At 26.8% G+C, this 13,466-nt stretch overlaps 1 long non-coding RNA gene across 3 annotated transcripts; it reads right to left on the bottom strand.

Moving 5' to 3' along the window:
• Positions 1 to 2,689: 2,689 nt before the first annotated feature.
• LOC128667642 (uncharacterized) lies at positions 2,690 to 12,049 on the bottom strand. Of its 3 annotated transcripts, XR_008403586.1 has the most exons (4): positions 11,947 to 11,961; positions 8,214 to 8,299; positions 7,999 to 8,105; positions 2,690 to 2,848 (listed from the first exon to the last, which is right to left on the bottom strand). It is a non-coding gene; the product is annotated as an uncharacterized LOC128667642 (long non-coding RNA). The 3 variants fall into 3 exon arrangements; XR_008403585.1 differs by lacking the exon at positions 8,214 to 8,299 and having other exon boundaries at positions 11,947 to 12,049; XR_008403587.1 differs by lacking the exons at positions 8,214 to 8,299; positions 11,947 to 11,961 and adding an exon at positions 9,460 to 9,481.
• Positions 12,050 to 13,466: the final 1,417 nt, after the last annotated feature.

Genomic DNA, 13,466 nt, shown 5'->3' with positions numbered 1-13,466 from the left:
TGTTAAAAAAGTAATCTATATTGTAAATATATAATATATACATAAGATATAATCTGTAAAAAACATACTGTTGTACAGTTAAGGAAAATAAATAATAATAATAAAGTATTCTATATTAACAAAAAAAAAAAAAAAAAAAAATTTGATTTAATTGATTTAATGACACTATTGATTTAATGTATAATAAATCTAACTTATAAGATTGAATTGTTTAGAATTGTATGGATAAATATTAAATAATAATAATAAATGCAGCTTAAATACATTTAATAATAATAATAAATGCAGCTTAAATACTTATCATTAAAAGGCATTAAATGTTCATCATTTTATATTAGTGGTTATTATATAATTTTTATATGCCGTTCGGCACAATGGGCAATTCTTCCTTCCGTGGACCCAGTAATTATCAAGATAGCAATTGTAACAGCCAATAAAATGTTTACATTTTAAAACTGGGGCACTTGCCTCGGCTGACCGACAATGCATGCATAGCGGATCATACTCTGTTATTAAAACATAAAAAAAAATTCTAAATTATTATTATTATTATTATTATTATTATTATCTTTATTATTAAGATAATAAGGAAAATTTTGTTCCCGGCATATCTGTATGATAGAATTGGTTAATGTTATTAAATTTGGTATCGTTAGAAAGATTTTGACTTGAATTTGTGCCTTTTCATAGTTTCAACTCTTTTTTATTATCAATCATTGAGAAAAATTAAATTATCTGTATCATTCGAATTACATTTAAATTACGCATTAATTAATATTACATTTTAATTAATATTCTAATCATTCTATCACTCAATATGACTGAATGTCACTGAATATATACTATATTATTTATATGACGTTACTTATTCCAAAATGACAAAGTTTTATATTTTTATTTAGTTTTAGGAGGCTTCTCAAAGCCAAAATAGTAATTAAAGAAGTTTTTGATTGTTTATTATTATTATTAAATGTATTTAAGCTGCATTTATTATTATTATTTAATATTTATCCATACAATTCTAAACAATTCAATCTTATAAGTTAGATTTATTATACATTAAATCAATAGTGTCATTAAATCAATTAAATCAAATTTTTTTTTTTTTTTTTTTTTGTTAATATAGAATACTTTATTATTATTATTTATTTTCCTTAACTGTACAACATTATGTTTTTTACAGATTATATCTTATGTATATATTATATATTTACAATATAGATTACTTTTTTAACATTAATTTTAAACATTTAAAAAAAAAAAAAAAACTTGAAAAATAAAGAAAGTTCTTTTATAAACTTGCATTTTTTAATTTATTTACTATTTTAACTCAACATCATAATAATGAATATAATTTTTATAATTATTATTTTTAATTTACTATTATTATTATATCAGCATCACTGTGATAATGAGAAATTACTGATTGGTTTTATTTCTTTTTTTTTTTTTCATAAATCAACCAGTACTCTGTACTTCAACTATACACTTGAATTAATTAGTGTGATTAAATAATTATAATTTAATCACTTCTTTATATAATTAATATAATATTTAATTAAATTATTAATTTATTTAATTAAAATTATGTAAATTATTACAAGCTCAGTGCTTTGGAGTAATCAGATTTTGATTTTTCACATTTACTCCAGGTGTCTTATTATAAGTTAACAATTATTTATTTATTTATTTATTGTTTTCCTTAATATTTTTCCATAATAATAACCATAATTTTTATTATTATTATTGTTGTTTTGTCATTATTATTAATACTTATATTTTATAACATAAACTTAGTCACTATTATGAGCACATGATGAAATTCTTCAATTTGTAGGTTATATTTTATTCAGATATTTTATTATAGATATTATATTTTTTAGAGATATTCAAAAACAGTCGATTATTTATAGACATATTATTTTTAGAGATGTTTATTTTCACATAATTTTTTTATATACGTGTTTGGTTATGCAAATGTTGGTTTGTAGGATTTTTTATTTTTATAGTAATTTTTTTTAGTGACTTTTTAATTTAGTTTTTTTTTAATTATTCATAATTTTATATATGCACTAAAATTATTTAGTAATTTTTAAATAGTGACCATATTTTTATTAGTGATTTTCAAATATAGAGACATTTTTTATAGGGATTTTTTTTTATTTACTTATTTTATACAATACATATTTATAATTTTACATTTAATTAAAATATATATATTTTTAATTATTGAATTTTTTTTTACAACTTCTTATTTTTATATTTTTACATTTGTATGAAAGTATTCATATACATTTTTATTTTGAGACATTTTTTTTTTACCGATTCTATGCTACCCCTCAAGAATTATTGGCCAGTATTGTAGTATGGCCACATCAAGCTCTGTCCTTATCATTCAATGGCGTTCTGTTTTGCCCAACTCCTCCGCTTGAGAGCAGCGTAATAGTGAATTTGGTAGAGCGCAAATTTTTAAATGTCAAATTTAAAAAGACGAAAAATTTGTTCTAGAGTGATTTAGGAAAAAAACCCAAGAAGTTCTCAAATTTACAATTAATTAAATGATGTTTTCGATTAATAATATAAATGTTAGACCATAATAAATATCCAGTATATTTGTCTGTTAAATAACGAAATGTGTATACGGGTTCTCCAGTCGAAGGACTATGCTTAAAATATATAAAAAATGAGATAGTTTAATATTTTTTTTTTATTCAGGATAAATGTACATTTTCATCACTAAATAATTGCAGAAATCATTTATTTTTTATTAGTGATAGCATGTACCCTGCGTGAAATAATGCGTACAAGTATGCCATTGGCAGCAGTTATAACTTTGGGATGGATGACACTAAAACAAAGAAAGGTATTACTTTATCAATTTGAAAGTTTTCATCAATTAGCCTCTACACCGGCTTACTTTTCATTGGAGTGAGATTAAATCAATCAATATAAATTAATAACCGAAATGAAAAACCATATTTTTTTTTTATAGTTATTTTTTGAAGTTTCGAATATTAGAATAAAATTTTAGTTTGAAGAATGATTTTGATAATTAATTATTATAAATTTTTAAATAAAGTACTAGAGTGTACCCCTAATAATAAACCAGGAAGGTTTTGGCTTGAAAGTTTGTTAAAACGTCATTGAAATGTTTCAGAAAGAATTTCTGAAAATTTATCTGTTACCCGGGCTAAGTTAACAAGGATCAGATACGAGGATCCCGAGAAAAAATGTTTATATATTATCATACAAAATTATATATAACTATATATGATCATATATAATGCAATATTTAATCGGAGAGTGTCATATGTAGCTCCATATATAATTATATATGATTATATATAATGCAATATTTAAAAACGGAGAGTGCTATATATAGCTCCATATATAATAATATATGATTATATATAATACTGTACCGAGAAAATTTTTTTATATATAATTATATATAATCTTATACATATACCCATGTATAATTGTATACAATCATTAGGATGTTTCAAAAAAAAAAAAAAAAGAATTTGTTTTTTTCATGGTATTCAAAAATTGAAAGTAACCAGTTTTTCAATCGGTTGAATTTCATATAATATTGTGAAATTATTCAATTTTTCCCGAAATTTTATATAAGCTTTTTTAAATTTCACATCACAACAGAAAATTAAAAAATTTGAAGAAACTTAATAAAATTTTATGTAATTATCATCGTGGCCAACAAATATTGTTTTTTTGAAATTTCATATAAGTTCATGGAGTTTTTTTAAATTTTTTAAAAATCCATCACGAAAACTTATGAACTCTGTTTTTACCGACATTTCACTCTAAATACATCAATTAAGCACATGACTTGAACTCTCGTGATGTGGACCAGTAATCACCGTTCAGGAGTACCAGCCAAGAGGAGCCGTGTTTGAACCCAGCAGACGTCCAGGATTTTTTCATTATTTACTGCTATCAATTCTTGTTTCTGAATTTGTAATGCGTTCACGCGGTAATAACCGAAATTAAAAATTCGGTCTTTAATTTTTTTTTTTTTTTTTTTCTTTCAAAAATATTTTTTAATTATATATAACTCGATTATATATAATCATATATGAAAAATGGCCAAATATAATTATATATAGTTATATATAATTGTATACAATTATATATGATTATATTTCGTCATTTTTCATATATGATTATATATAATCGAGTTATATATAATTATATATAATTTTATATGATTATATATATATATATATATATAAATTTATATATATAAAATTATATATATATATATATATATATATATATATATAAATTTTTCTCGGGATGGTTGACTAGTATTATTAACTACTTCATTGAATTTTCTACTGATGAAGACTACAAAAATCGATTATACAAAAATTTTCAATGGTGATGAAATTGGAGTTTTCATATGAGTCCGAAGCCGTCATCAGTAGGCTGTACTGTGCGGTGTTTACTTGTCATATTTATTTTTATAAATTAATATAAATCTATCATTATATTGATAAATTTTATTTAGCTAATAATTATCTTTCAGACTTGTTTTATTTCATTTTTTGTCTAATCTCGAAGTTTTTCGTAATTGACTGAGCCGCAGTAACAGGTACGCAGTAATTGGGACATTCGCAGTAATTGACACGCAGTAATAAGGGTAAGCCACTTTAGGCCCCGTAGTAATACATGCATATAGGCATGAACGTAAAATATGCTGGAGTTGAATTTACCACACCCAACTAGTAAAAATTGAACTACACTTTGTGGTCGCCGCATTGACAATTATAGTAACATAGGTCATAGAGTGCATGATATTTCTCTACTATAGGAGTTCTGCTTACTACTGCAATGTGGTAAATCTTTGTAGGCTCCACAACTACTCAATGTACTATAAAATACTTATTTTGAGGTTTTTTAGAACTACACAATTCTATATAAATTGATATCTGTAACCACTTTTGGAGTATACAATACCACATTACTTGTACAATCTACTCCAATGTGTGGTAAAATGACCGAAAGACGAAAATAACAGCTCCACCTACAACTTTTTTACACCATTCTGTGGGTAAACCTCGACTTGTGTCAGTGCATTTGATATTATAAATAATATTATAAAATAATATAAAATATTATAAATAATAATATATATAATTAAAGATGAGTGATACATTCGTTATAAATAAACGCAATTTTTAAAATCATTGCTTATTGAATATTTGCTATTTATGGGAATTATAACTTTTAAAACGATGTTTTGTATATTTTCTATTAATAAAAATTAATACTTAATTATTTAAAGTTTATGCTTATACGAGAATTCATAGATTATAAATATATTTTTAAAATTATCCTTATCAGGTATTGATAAAAAGTTGGCTTTTAAAATTTGAGTCCTTATTATTTTAAGTTATTCATTAATAAATTCATTTTTATATCATTTTAATTTGATAAACTGTAAGTCCGAAGAATGTACGATATATTCTTATATTTTTATAACTTTTTCAATATCATAAAAACTAATGATCGATAACTAACAGATATTTAATTAATACATTAGGAATAAAATATATTAAACTATGTTGTGGAGTAAAAAGAACCACACTGGTTATTTAATGCAAGTTCTTATTACTACTCACTGTAGTAAATGGTACTACAGGTTGTGTACCACAGTATACTAGTAACTGTTACTAAACTTGTAGTTATTCTATATATTACTAGTCAGTGTATTAGATGGAACTCCATTTGTAGTAAACTGAACTACATATTTTTTTACGTGTGTCTTTAAAATGCTTATTATCTAAAGAAAATATTATTTTATCTCATTGTTGATTTTTTTTAAGTTAATAATAAGTACAACTTGGGTAAAAAAAAAAAAAATTATCGATATCTTGGAATAAAATTCAGTTAATTGCTTTTGAAGTAAGACCTACAAAAAAAACCGCAGTAATACCCACACTTACCTCAAATAGCGTTAAAATTTTCAAAATAGTTCAAAGAAGGAATTAAATTTTTTTCAAAGCTACTAATTCAAGCAAGTTCGAGAAAAAAAATGAAATGTAAAAAAGACGGCGCCACGCTCATTACGCGACCGACAAAGAGTTAACAAAACTAAAAAAATTTTGAATAAACCCATGTAGGAACTTACAAGCTCTGACAACGGGGCTAAGCACGGACCAGGACTCAGCTCTGGCTCCCCAGTGTCAGCCCTAGCTAAGGCCCAGGACTGGGCAACCTAGCTCTGGCTTCCCAATGTTGGCCCTAGCTTAGGTCCAGTCGTGGGCAACCTAGCGCTGGCTTTCCATCCTTGGCCCGAGATTAAACCAGAACTAGTAAGCCCAGCTCTGGCTCCCCAGTGTCGGCCCTAGCTAAGGCCCAGGACTGGGCAACCTAGCTCTGGCTTCCCAATGTCGGCCCTAGCTTAGGTCCAGTCGTGGGCAACCTAGCGCTGGCTTTCCATCCTTGGCCCGAGATTAAACCAGAACTAGTAAGCCCAGCTCTGGCTTCCTAGTGTCGGCCCTAGCTAAGGCCCAGTCGTGGGCAACCTAGCGCTGGCTTTCCGCTGTTGGCCCCAAACGAGACCCAGTCATGGGTAACCCTGCTCTAGCTCTTCAATATTGGCCCAAGCTTGAACCAGAACTAGTTCACCGAGCTCTGGGTTTCCACGGTAGACCCTAGCTAGGACCCAGCTATGAATAACTTCTACCCATACAGGAAGCCCCCGAGTTGAACGACGGGGCCATGCCTGGGACATTATTGGGAAGCCCGTCTTGGCAAACCTATACTGTCCCATGCCTGGGCCATAACTGGTTAATTAGTATTGGCCATTCCAATGATTACCCAGGCTTGGGCCAAGGCTGAATACCCTAGCTTTGGCCAACCCTAGAGTCACCCTAACATGGGCCAAGATTGAATAACCTAGCCTCGGCCGTTGGATGGTTACCCTAACATCGGCCAACACTAGATAACCTAGCCTTGGCCAAGCCGAGAGTCACTCTAACTTGGGAATTATGGTGGTAGAGTAAGATAATTAAGCTGGGTTCTTGATAAATAATCAATTAAATTTAATAAATTTTATTTTAAAAAATTATGTAATTATAATATAAATAATACGAAATTATTTTTTTCTTTCTTAATCGAAAATATAAATTAAATTGCTCTTTATATTTCATAAACCCGAGTGGTTGTAGTAAAATGAACAAGTAGAACATATAAAAGTTTCAATTGAACGTTAGTAGGTTCGTCCAGTAGCCAGCGTTCAAACCCAGCAATCAGAAGGACGGCAGTTCGCGCCCAGAGCTCAGCAGAATTTTCACCGAGTTTTTTTCACGTTATTGACTTCACTTAAATAGTTTAAACGTTAATGATCACAAACTCTAGTACTTTAATAATAATAAATTTTTTTTCTAATTGAATTTATGTGTTTTTTCGATGCATGGGCCAAGTCTGGCAACCAAGCATGGGTCAGGTCTGACAACCAAGGTTGGGCCAGGTCTGGCAAGCAAGCATGGGTCAGGGCTGGCAACCAGGCTTGGCACCCAGTTATCATTCCAGACTTCTACCAAGGCTGGAACAAGGCTGGCTTACAAGCTTGGCCCAGAGTTCAACATAGTTGAACCAAGCCTGAGCCAAGCCTGGGCCCGTCGTACTTTCCTGTCTGGGAAGATGTGTCAAATATTTTGATTGGTATTTAAATATTCAAAAAAAAAAGCAATAAATAAAAAACTAGTTGTATAGCTATAACAACAATGCGTAGAATTTCGGGTTTAAGGAATTATGGTGTTTTAAAACTTGAGATTAACAAAACCATAATTTCTGGCAATTTTTTGGTATGATTTTCAAAGTTTCTGTCTTCAAACCGTTTCAGATTGCGTTTTTAGAGCCTTTTTTTTAGATAGCAATCAATTCTCAATGAAAAAAAATATATCTTTCGAAATTGTTGAAAATAACTTTTATAAATTTTTTTGTTTTACTAATCGTTTAATAAAAACTTACCCATGACCCTTCACATCCATAAGAAATAACTTTTGAGACTGTGACAAGTAATAGAATTGATAGCAATAAAAATGTTTTTGACATTTTAGTATTTTATCTGTAACAACCTGGGGAAAAATTATTTTGCCCAATTATATATAATTATGTATGATCATATATAATTATATAATTATATAAATATGTAATTATATATAATCATACATAATTATATCTACCTCCATATATACTTATGCATGACATTATGTATAATTTGATCTGATCATGTCTGACTAATGCATTATGTCTCGAACTATGTATCAAGCTATATATATAGGTATATAAGTAATTAGATCTGATTAGACCTGAATTATATCTGCCTATGTATGAGCATACATAGGCTTATATATAATTATACATGAGTTAATACATGACTAGAACTGATCAGATCTAACTGATATAAACCCACCCTGATTAAAAGAAACAATTTAAATCGATTCGGAAAATGGAAATTTTAACCATCAATTAAAAAGCATTCAAAACGATTCGGAAATAAAAAATCGAATACTTTTAAATCTTCATCGAATCTACATCAACAATTAGATTGCATTAAAAAACATTCGAAAAATTTAATTGTATTGAATCGTTTTGAATCTTCCTGCGATGCAGAAATAAAATTATTATTTGTCGACTCAAAAAGATTCAAAATGATTCGAAAAATCTTGTATTGAGTCTTTTCGAATCGACAAATAATAATTGAATTTTTGCATCGCGGGGAGATTTGAAAAGATTTGCGAATTAAAAAAAAAAAAACAATTCGAATCGATCCTAACCGATTAAAAAAAATTTTTTTTAATCGTTTTGAATACTTTTGAATCGATTTAATCTACATAGTTTTTAAACAGCAAATGAAAATGAATCGTTTTGAATCGACGTACCCAAAAAAGATTAAAAACAATCTAATTTTTCAAATATTTCCAAATGCTTTTGAATCAACAAATAATCGTCGAATTTCTGGTTTGTTAAGACGATTTAAAAAGATTCAATCCGATATAATTTTTTAAATTGTTTTGTATACATTTTAATCGACAACTATAGGAAATGAATTTCTTATTCGCAAGTAAATTCAAAATAATTCACAACGATTTGATGGTTTAAATAGTCTTCAATACTTTTGAATCGACAAATAATCGTTGAATTTCTGATTCATTTAAGGGTAATACGGTTAGAAAAATCTAATCGTTTTGAATCTTTTGAATCGAAAAATTCTGAACATTATTGGTCGATTCAAAATGATTTAGAACGATTCGAAAAATCGAATGTATTGAATCTGACAAATAATAATTACAATTTGTCATAAAGTAATATAGGATATACTATATTACTTTCAAAAACGGCACATCACTCTGTCAAATGACAGAGGAGTACTCGTGTCAGAATCGCTTCTAAGTTTGGAATATAAAAGTTCTAAAATAAGTTTCTTACCAGGGACACTACGATTCGTAGGCGCGATCTCGTGTCAAGTACTGAACTACTCCCACTGCTGCTGCCTAGCACCGGTGACTCTTCTCTCCTCTATATGAATCTTTTCTCTCAAAAAGTTTTTCTTTTGGTTTAAATAACTTTTTTTTTAGTTGAAGCATACGAAATTTTATACGTTCAACGCCCCCATGAAAAAAATTGATGTACAATATGTATGTTAAAATATAAAAAATATATGTTTAATCGCTCTTTTATTCGATTATCGTATATATTTTAGATTTTTTCTTGTAATTAAAATATATTTGAAATTATAAAAAAATATATCGCCATAACGATATAAAAATATATTAATAATATAATTCAAATGTACACAAAAAAAAGATTTGTTGATGCGAAAAAATTTTTATTCTCTCCAAAAAAACTTACTTAGCCTAAAAAATTTTTTTGCATCATAAATTAAAAGCAAAAATCATCTTGGAGCAAGAAAATATTTTTGGAGTCGAGAAAGAAATTTTTGCGCCAAGAAATAATTTTTTTCCGGCATAAAAAATATACTTATAAAAATATTAAAAACATAGTTTTAATTTGATCAACGACATAGAAAAAAAAATTATATAAATAATACAAAAAAAATTATATGAAAAAGATATAATTTTTTTTCCTATGTTGTTGAGTAAATTGAAAATTAATCTTAAGAATTCCATAATTATATTTTTTGTATATTTGAAATTTTATGGCAATATATTTTTTTTATATCATCATATCGATATTTTTTTTATAATTTTTAACACATATTTGACATATTTTAATTATATTTTCATGCATATATTTTTTCTATTCTAAGATATATTTTTCATATTCACTCATGCAAAAAATTAAAGGAAAAAAAAATTTCTAGAATTTTTTTTTAGTAATAATTGCAAGGCTGTAACTGTGTGAAAATAAATCGTATCAAGATTTTGAAAAAGCATCTAAAAGCTTGAAATCTCAAATTTCAATCGGTTTAGCTAAAAAAAAATTCACGGCCTGTAAACTCTTTAAAGGAAAAAAAAAAATGGAAGATTTTTGTCTCGCGGCATTTCTCATGTTTGCGCGATAGTCGTAGCTTTAAATAAATTTTGATAAAAATATATTGAAGCTAGAGATTTCAGGCTTTTAAATGCTTTTTTTCAAATCTCGATAAGAGTTTTTTTCACAATGTTACAGCTTTGCAAAAATCACTTAAGAAAATCTATAATTTTTCTGTCCCTTTAATTTTTGCATGAGTATATTTAAATTACACGTAAAATATATGAAATATATACCAAAATCGGCGAAAAGCTAGCTATTAATAATATACTTTTTATACATTTGTAAGATATATTTATTATATTTATTTAATGAATTTTTTTCATGGGGCGAATAGTGCTAGTTCCGAGAAATTTTAATTTCTTTAAACAAGAAAATGTAATATTACCACAAACAACTATCACATCTTTATTCTTGAAACAAATAAAAATTTTTCTACTAAGTATCAAAATATATGTTGACTTGAAGGCAAAAAATTTTGATTTTGCAAATCGTTAAAAAGTATAATTTTAAAAGTATTCGTAACAAATTAAAAAATTGAATCGTTTTCAATTGTTTTAAATCTCCTTATGAATCAGAAATTCAACTATTATATGTCGATTCAATAGTATTCAAAACAATTTAAAAAAAAAAAGTCGTTTCTAATCATTTCGAATATCCACACAAAACGGAAATTCAATATTATTTGTCGATTCGACAGTATTCAAAACAATTCGAAATACTGAATCGTTTTTAGTTGTTCTGAATCTACTCATGGATAAGAAATTCAACTAATATTAGTCGATTCAAAAGTATTTAAAACAATTAAAAAAAAAACGAGTCGTTTTTAATCATTTCGAATCTCCATACAAAACGGAATTCAATATTATTTGTCGATTCAAAAGTATTCAAAACAATTCGAAATACTGAATCGTTTTTAATTGTTCTAAATCTCCTGATAAATCAGAAATTCAACTATTATATGTCGATTCAAAAGTATTTGAAACTATTAGAAATATCAAATCGTTATGAATTGTTTTGAATCTGCCTACGAATCAGAAATTAGTTTACTATTCGTCGATTAAAATGTATTTAAAACAATTAAAAAAATTAAATCGGATTGAATCTTTTTAAATCGCCTCGACGAACCAGAAATTCAACTATTTTTTGTCGATTCAAAAGTATTTGGAAATATTTGAAAAATGTCGATTCAAAACGATTCATTTTCATTCACACTTAAAAAACAATGTCGATTAAGTCGATTCGAAAGTATTTAAAACGATTAAAAAATTTTTTTTTAAATTGTTTTGAATCAATTTGAATTATTTCTTTTAATCAGGGCATAAATAATCAGACATGTATAGGTCTATACATAATTAGATCTGATCAGACGTGACTGATACAAATAATTTAAAATGATTAGAAAAATTAATTATAACTTACCAATATTGTTTCGTTAAGACTCTAGAAGCTTCTGTGTCCTGACCAGAAAATATCAGACTTTTTATAGCTGAAACACTGGTCACGTAGATAACTCACTTAATCATCATTGCCGTTGCGCAGTAGGCAGCGACTTAAATTTATTTTGTAGTCATCATAGTGACAAATGGTTAACAAGGTCATAACTATTACACTAGCTTATTGTTATCGGATCGATTACTTTCAACTACTAAACAGTTATTGAAATAATGATAATAATAATTATTATTATTAATTATTAATATTCTTTAAGAACTATTTGATTTTATTTAAGAATTATTATTATACCGAAATGCTATCTGCAAAAGTGCACTTAAAGAAAAAAAAGGAAAGGTTTTATAAGATTACTCCATTATTTTATTTATTTTAAAATGAGTTACTAACACCCTTGGCTTATTTTAAAAGCATACTCAAAACAACATTATGTCTTATCAGTCTGACTTTGTTTGAAAGTAAAATTTGGTTTCCTGCTAAATTTTTACAAGAAAATGAAATTGAATATAATGAAAAAAAAAAAAATACAAAGTTTAGCATTTGAGCTGAATTTAACATAGGTGACCAATAAATTTATTATTTTTCGTAAGGCATTACACAATGCCGAACCAAGCGAGCGGGTAACATCTATAGTATTATATATTTACAATATTGCAAAAATTGGCTTGATAAGTTTGAAGGTTAACAAGGGTAATAAATTGTAACTTATTTTGACAATTTAATTGTTACATTTGCTGTCATAGAGAAGAAAATAAATTTTTTAAATTTTTACTTGAAATATTGCTTTGATAATAGTCGCTTCATTATTTTACAGTAAGATATGATAACATTTAGAACAAATAAACTACTTAAAATTATTCGTATAATATTTTCCATTTACTTTACAAAGAAAATTTATTCTTTATTTTCAAGGAAATTTTTTTATTAGCGAGAGCTAAAAAACTACAATTATTATTATTAAAAAAAAAAAATTAATAAAGAAATTAAATTTAATTATTCATTTTTTTAAAAATGGGAAATGAAAGTCATTTAAATTTTTATTTAAAAAAAATGGTTCATGTAAATTACATAAATGTGATTATAGTTGAGTCTGCAAAAGAATGGGCTTTTCTCCCATATAAGGGCATACTAAGCCGAAAAGGAAACTTAAAATTCGAAGTAAATTCCAGTTCACTCTTCTTCATCCTGACTTTAGGCGAGTTAGGTTGAGAAAGGTTTTTTAATCGAAGCGACAAATGCCTAGATCAAAGAAATCAGGGTCTACAAGGTTCAATTTGAGTTTAAAAATTTCGACTCGGGTTGATAGGCTCGATATGTTGCTTTATATAAGCAATGTGTTCACTAATTTCTTTAGAAGGGCGGAACCAGTTGCTCAACTAAAAATGATTAAATTTTAATATATTATTAAAACATTACTTATATATTTATTTCATTTGTAAATAAATATTTTACCGAGTTTTTAGCGTCGTTAGAAATATAATTCTCTATTT

The sequence above is a fragment of the Microplitis demolitor genome, chromosome 4 (genome assembly GCF_026212275.2).
Source record: "Microplitis demolitor isolate Queensland-Clemson2020A chromosome 4, iyMicDemo2.1a, whole genome shotgun sequence".
In the NCBI taxonomy this organism is placed as follows: domain Eukaryota; kingdom Metazoa; phylum Arthropoda; class Insecta; order Hymenoptera; family Braconidae; genus Microplitis; species Microplitis demolitor.
Note: the sequence above shows the minus strand (reverse complement) of the source record. Positions and strands in the feature narration are given on the sequence as shown.